The sequence below is a fragment of the Pinus tabuliformis genome, chromosome J (assembly GCF_031772625.1).
Source record: "Pinus tabuliformis cultivar Carrire ecotype Pingquan chromosome J, CPIR1, whole genome shotgun sequence".
Taxonomy (NCBI): Eukaryota; Viridiplantae; Streptophyta; class Pinopsida; order Pinales; family Pinaceae; genus Pinus; species Pinus tabuliformis.
In genome coordinates, this window is record NC_142295.1 from 899908455 (window position 1) to 899916446 (window position 7992).

Here is a 7992-nt window from a genome sequence, read left to right on the forward strand (position 1 = left end):
TTGGTGTTTGAAATCGATTTAATAGTCTCAAAATCAACAAAATGCTTCTGGAAATGCCCTAAACCCCCGAAATCAACAAAATGCTTGTTTTGGATTTGCAAGTAGTCCCACCCATGTTGTAAACCCCATATTATGTCAATAGAGAGGAAATGACTTTCTAGATATGGCTAACTCGTAGATTATGTCGACAGAGAGGAAGGGGCTTTCTAGATATAGCCAACTTACAAACCCATAGATTATGTCAACAGACAAGAAGGAGGTTTCTGGATATGTCCAACCCGCATATTATGTCAACAGACAGGAAGGGTGTTTCTAGATATAGCCAACTTACAAACCCGCAAATTATGTCAACAGACAGGAAGGGGGTTTCTAGATATAGCAAACTTACAAAGCCATGGGTGACATCAATGAAATATGAAACATGTAATGGGAGTATATGACCACATGCCATGCTGGTATATTACAGTCCTACACTTTTGAAATGACAATTACATTATTTTTTTTTCCTTTTTTGGTAAATACAATTTTAGAACTTTGAAGATGTTGATGCAGGGAGTTTAAATTTTTCTATAAAGCATAACACACCATAACTATTCACAAAATGGTTGATTAATAAATGCCATGCTGCTATATGACAGTGCTACAATTTTGAAATGACAATTACATTACTTTTTTCTCTTTGGTGTAAATAAAATTTCACAACTCTGAAGATGCATATGCAGAGAATTTAAATTTTTCTATAGAGCATAACATGCCATAACTATTCACAACATAAGTATTGAAAGAATGGTTGATTTAAACTACTTTTACATGGTTTGTAAAATTAAGCTTCTCCTATAGAGCTTTTCTAAAAACATGTTATTTTGACAAGGTAGCTCCACTGCAAACATTAAAATTATAAAAAGATTATGACTAAAATTATGAAAAAATTATGACGAAAATTCATTGGCTTCATTTCTAAAACAAGTTGTAGTAAACTTGAATATTTAAGATCTAAATGTAATAAGTTGTACTAAACTTGAATATTTAACATCTAAATGTAAAAATAATTAAACGGGCACACATACCATATCTTTCTTTCCAATTCTACTCATTCCATATAGAAGGCTCTTGAATGTTTATGATCTAAATGTAAAAATAATTAAACAGGCACACATACCATATCTTTCTTTCCAATTCTACCCATTCCATATAGAAGGCTCTTCACTACATCAATATAAGTAGCATTATAATCTGTGCATTTGCAAGGAAACAATATTGCAACCCTTTTATTGTGCTGATAATCACTGCTCTAGCATTGAATAGTAACAAGAGCACATAAATAGGAATACAAACTAGAAAAGTATATACTTGAAAAGTCTCTATAATCATACATTTCCTGCACAACAAATTGAATAGAATTTAGACACATTTAGAAAGATGAACAAGCTGTGAAACTGGCATAGGAATTTCATATTTAATTAACAAATTCAAATTTGTATAGTGATACAGGGAAGCTGAGTTAGTTCCCTGGGCTAGCTAATGAATGCCCTGAACAAATTTATAGGCATAAAAACAAACACATAATCACATTGCCAAAGCTTATATGCATGTTAAGAACACATATTTTCCTTAAGGTAATATATTTGAGAGAGTCACTACTAACCAAAAAACACAGGTTCTGCTTGTTGTCAGAGCTGGATGCCATGTTCCAAGCAAAGAAAACAAAACAAAGAGAATACACCGGAAATGGTACTTGGAAATTATTTTTGATACATAGAGATGTTCTGCTGTTTTCAAAGATGGATGCCATGTTCTACGAAAAAGTAAAAAAGAATTGAATACATCGGAAATGGTACTTGTAAATTATTTTTAATACATACCTTCTCAAATATGAAAACAATAAAGCCTCTTGGTAATGAAACTGCAACAAAATAATTAATTGTTGCTAATAGAGATTATCAAAAGAAAAATACTTGGAAATTATTTTTGATACATACATATGTTTTGCCGTTGTCAGAGATGGATGTCATGTTCTAAGGAAAAGAAAAAAAGAAAATAGAATACACCGGAAATGGTACTTGTAAAATATTTTTAATACATACCTTCTCAAACAGGAAATTAATAAAGCCTCTTGGTAATGAAACCACAAGAAAATAATTAAATGCTACTAATAGAGATGATCAAAAGAAAAATATATTTAGAGCAAAAGAAAGTCATTTTGATGTTGTTAACATGAAGAATACTTCAGAAAATACATATTAGTTGAATAGTTTCTAACTTCCAATAAATAAAATTTTATTTCTTTTAGAATGTGACATCATTTAATCATATCTAGAAAAAATGTACAATTCTCGATTTCCTGAATTTTTTACCAAATTTCCAATATATATATATATATATATATATATATATATATATATATATATTCTAAAATTACCTTGATTCCTCAATTTAGGATGGGGCTGCCACACCCACAAGTCATGTAACCTTGCACAAAAATTAACTTTTCTTGATGGGATTAAGAAAACACGGAAATGACAAGCTGAAGTCAGCTAATTTTTTTAGCTCAACTCACCAAAGAAGCCTTGAACCACTACCCTTGTACATGTTAAATTCTTTTGTCCATCATAGTTAAGAGTTACGCTAATTTACCTGAAGTTTAAATACCCGACGAATAGTCTCGAGTTCATCCTGTAAAGACAGAGTCTAGCCATAGATAACCCAAGAATTTCATGGGTAGTTTCTTTAATAAAAAGAACAGTCAAGAGAACTAAAATAAAACACTAGAAACATAACCATTGACATAGAAGAAAGGAATTTTCATTTCATTAGTATTAGAGTATCATCATCAAAACCTACATAAATCAACACAAATCATGTACTTCATTAAATCATTGTTTGAATCCATAATTGTACAAGATACACCCCATAGGTTGAAAATTCCAATATAAAGACAATAAGTTAAGCCATTATCACAATCGACAACTGAAATGCTCAAATCTGAAGCCTTTAATAGTAAAATAAAGGAGGAGGGTTAAAACCACACTCAGCATCAATAAACACAATGATGGAAAAACAAATAGCTTCAAACCATAACTTAACACATATCCTCCTATAGCGAGATAAGTAAATATTTTTTTTGCTCATAAACTATACAAAACTTCCAAGGAATCAACTTGGAGGAGAAACCCTCAACTTGCACAAATACCTCCTCCTCGTGCTAATAAAGGTTTAACATTACCCTTGTGGAGTATAATTTCTTAATAGAACTAAAACTTGGAAACTAGAGCTAGCGCATTCAAAGGAACCTCGGTGAAATGGCTCCCATGAAGGGTTGAAATGCACAATGGGTCCCTGCAGCATGAGAGAGAAATGGGTAATAAACAAAAATAGGGAATTAGCAATGATGCATGCAAGAGAACAAAAATCATGACAGTTACCTTGAAATACGAAGAGAAACATTACAAGCCATGCCATTGACTGATTGCTGAAAGGGGAAAATGGGTACCTTGAGTCTGAGGGTTTTCTGTTGACAGAGACCTCCACAATGGAATTACCTTGCATATGTACAAAAAATAAGTTAATAAAATATGTGCAGTAATTAAACTAAGCCTAAAGGCTGTAATGCTAACTAACAATTCTGAGAACAAGGTTGTACCGAGGCATTTTTGGAGGGAGAGTGTGAATCTGGGCATTGCCTAGCATGTTGTGGACGTCAGAAGGTAACAGTGATACACTCTACCCAGTAAACTAGTAGATAAAACCACAAACTAACCATAGTTGCAGAGCGGGTTGGAGCAAGATGCGAATTTGTAGAATGAGGTTTTCGTTTGCACAGCCGCTGAGGGTAATTGCTCTCTACCGACCCACAAACCTCCTCAGAGTTGCAGAGTGGGGTGGAGAAAGATGTGAATTGGCAGAATGAGGGCTTGGTTCACACAAACATTGAGGGTAATTACTCTCTACCAACCTACAAACCTCCTTAGCCAATGATGGAGACCCAAAACACCGTAGTGATACACTCTACCCAGCAAACCAGCAAACAAAACCACAAACTAACCAGAGTTGCAGAGTGGGGTGGAGCAAGATGCGAATTCATAGAATGAGGGTTTGGTTCACACAGCCGCCGAGGGTAATTACTCTCTACCGACCCACAAACCTCCTCAAAGTTGCAGAGCGTGGTGGAGCAAGATGCGAATTGGTAGAATGAGGGTTTGGTTCGCACAACCATCGAGGGTGATTACTCTCTACGGACCTACAAACCTCCTCAACCGATGATGGAGACCCAAAACACTGTAGTCGTCGATTGAAGGGCAATCCCAAGGTGATCGGATGGCATAGGTTTGTTGTTGATCCTTTAGGGGACAGCAAGCCAGGTGGCCAACACTCAAGGGAGCCTAGAACGTTCACGAAGCCTGGATTATAGAAACCCAAGGTTGCGTAGTGAGGGTTAGATCATAAGGAAACAATATTATGAACTTCATCGTGATGCAAATAATATTTTGAACCATGAGTTTAAAACAAAATATTATGTGATATTTGTATATTTGTGTTAAATGGTAAGTGATATATGTATATTTATGTGAAATGGTAAGTGACAACGCTATGAGTTATCGTAATACTTATAATATCAGTCCATTATTGTCAAAATGAAGTTCTTTTTATGGGGATATGTTACATGTGGCTCCCATCAAACCATGCCCAATTGCACGTATCTTCATGCTCAACTCACTCAAGTGGCTGGTCACCACTCTATTGATGCAACCTCCCTTTATTTGTTCAGCCCCTAAACAAATGTGAGTTCTATTTAAATTTTAGAAATTTCTTTATTCTTGAGCTAACATTATTTTTTCCCTAAAATTATTATTTATTCCTAATAACAAACCTCATATTGATAGGCGGGTGTTCCTTGACATCAACAGTGGCATAATTGTTCTTGCAGAGGGACATCTAATGAACTTGGGTTGTGCAACTAGACAACCAAGTTTTTTCATGTCTTTCTCCTTTACAAACCAGGTAAATATTTCTAATGCTCTGCAACCATTGCTTGTACATACTAGATTTCTCAGGCATACCAATCCCTTGATTATATTGTTGTGTATGATGCATTGTTATTTACGAGAAATCCCCACTCCATGTACCTAGCCTCATTACATTAAAACTCATGCAACATATGGTGGAGAGGGCCATGTCATAGCAGTGTCTAATTTCACCAATTAATGTCATAGCCATGCTCTCTGTGCCTTTTCATAAACATTATGTTGTTTTTTAATAGATGATTTCAGGTGGGTGTGGTGGGGATTTTGAGATCTCATCTAGAGTTTTTGAAATGGAATCTTGCTTATATGTTGTGATTTGGATTTGGATTCTTGCCTCATTTCTTTGTCGCTTGTTGTTTTTTAATAGATGTTTTTAGGTAGATGCGTGATTTTTGAGATCTGGTCAGGGTGCTTTGAAGTAGGACCTTGTCTAGGTGTTGTGGTTTGGATTTGAAATTTGTTCTCATTTCTTTTGAACTCACACTTTTCTGGTGGTTTTGTTGTTGTTTAGATCTTGTCAGGGTGTTTGATATGTGGAATCTTGATTAGCTGTTGTGTTTTTGGTTCTAGTAATGAGTTTTGTGGTTGTTTTAAAGCAGTTAGGATCTCATCATCAAACTGTTATACATAATTTATAGTATAATATGGTAAATTTCAAACCGCTATTTATCAGTTTTGACAATATTATCTTATATATGTTTAGAGAATTAAGAAGTATATTAATCTTAATGCTAATCTTAATCATGTGATACCAGCGTCCTGATGTTGGATCTTATATGGCCTTGGGGGCATTTTGGTCTCATTCATGATGTTATGAGTTGCACTGCTCTTGTTAGTTGCCTTGATTCTTCGGTGTCATTGAGATCACATCATGATGCTTTTCGTATAGTTAGCTTGCATTGCATTACATTTTAGGATTCACTAGTTTCCACTACGTTAAAAAAAATCAATTTTCAGGGTGCTGAATCAATGCGAGTTCATGGTGGATGTAGAAGCATATTCATATCTAAAATCAAGGACCTTTACATATATTCAATTATCTGGTTATGATGGTTTAATATTAGCTAAGGTTTTCAAAGTTGATTGGACTTGTATTGAAGTCTCGAATTATTGTGAATTATAGATCTAGGGCCAGATTTCTCAGATCTTTTGTTTTCAAAATTTTTCTATTTGAGATGTAGTTTGTGTTGATCCTAATTCTCTTTCTTCTTTTGCAGTTTGACAACTTGTATGGATGTAGGCACTCTCTCTGAGATGGTCTTATGATATCCACAGATGCCATGATTGCTGGTAAGGTTGTTGTTGTTTGTGGGTTTGGAGATGTTGGCAAGGGTTGTGATGTAGCCTTGAAAGTCATTGGAGCGATGGTCATTGTTACAGAGATTGATCCTATCTATGCCCTGAAAGTGCTTATGGAAGGTCTTCCTGTTCTCACCCTTGAGGATGTAGTTAGCATTTTTGATATCTTTGTGACAACCACTGGCAACAAGGACATCATCATGGTAGATCACATGAGGAAAATTAAGAATGATGACATTTTTTGTAACATTGGTCACTTCGACAACGAGATTGATATTCAAGGCCTTGAAACTTTCCCCGGTGTTAAGAAGATTACCATCAAACCTCATATTGATAGGTGGGTGTTCCCTGACACCAACAATGGCATCATTGTTCTTGCAAAGGGACGTCTAATGAGCTTGGGTTGTGCAACTAGCCACCCAAGTTTTGTCATGTCTTTCTCCTTTATAAACCAAGTAAATATTTCTAATTCCCTACAACCATTTCTTGTACATACTAGATTTCTCTGGCATACCAATCCCTTGATTATATTGTTGTGTATGATCCATTGCTATTTGCCAGAAGTCCCCATTCCCTGTACCTAGCCTTGTTACATTAAAACTCATGCAACATATGGTGGAGTGGGTCATGCATGTCATACCAATGTCCAATTTCAATAATCAATGTCATAGCCATGCTCTCTATGCTTTTTCATAAACATTATGTTGTTTTTTAATAGATGTTTTCAGGTGAGCGTGGTGGGGATGTTGAGATCTCGTCTAGAGTTTTTGAAATGGGATCTTGCTTATATGTTGTGATTTGGATTTGGATTCTTGCCTCATTTATTTGTCTCTTGCTATTTTTTAATAGATGTTTTTCAGGTAGATGCGTGATTTTTGAGATTTGGTCAGGGTGCTTTGAAGTAGGATCTTGTCTAGGTGTTGTGGTTTGGATTTGAAATTTGTTCTCATTTCTTTTGAACTGGCACTTTTATGGTGGGTTTGTTGTTGTTTAGATCTTGTTAGGGTGTTTGAGATGTGGAATATTGATTAGCTATTGTTGTGGAATCAAATTTTATCCATTCAATTATTAAAAAATCAAAATTCCTCACCGCCTTATAAAACACACCTATGGCTTAATAATAATATCTATAATATCTAGTGTCCATACAACATTGGAGTGCCATGGTATCTCCTAAAACAAGTCCATATAGCTTATGACAAAAGCGAGATGGACTCCTTTCCCTTCATACGAGGATCATTATGCGCTTGCAAAGCTGCAAATAGATGTAACTAATTGTGAACACAATTAATATGACCACGTTCTCTGATGGTTGTCTTAAGTGACAAATATAGATTGCAAATGTAGTCTGTTCTCAGCAGACGGTAGTATACTTTATCTTTAGAATATGGAGTTTCATGCCATCTATTTGGGTAAAATGAAAGGCTATGTTCATATTAAGATGTAGGTCATTCCCACTACCTGACAGAGAAACGTTGGAGTTGCCTATGTTACTAGAGATAAAAAAAAAAAAAAAAAAAAAAAAAAAAAAAAAAAAAAAAAAACTAAATGACAAATGGGAACTGAAATGAACTGGAAATATGGCTCAAGAGTCTTGGGGATTGGAGAGGTGATATGGCCCAGAGTTTTTAAAATGGGATCTTGATTATATGTTGTGATTTAGATTTGGATT

At 34.9% G+C, this 7992-nt stretch overlaps 1 pseudogene; it reads left to right on the forward strand.

The window, feature by feature from the left end:
* The first annotated feature begins 6301 nt into the window (after positions 1 to 6301).
* LOC149229595 (adenosylhomocysteinase 2 pseudogene) lies at positions 6302 to 7117 on the forward strand (annotated as a pseudogene).
* Positions 7118 to 7992: the final 875 nt, after the last annotated feature.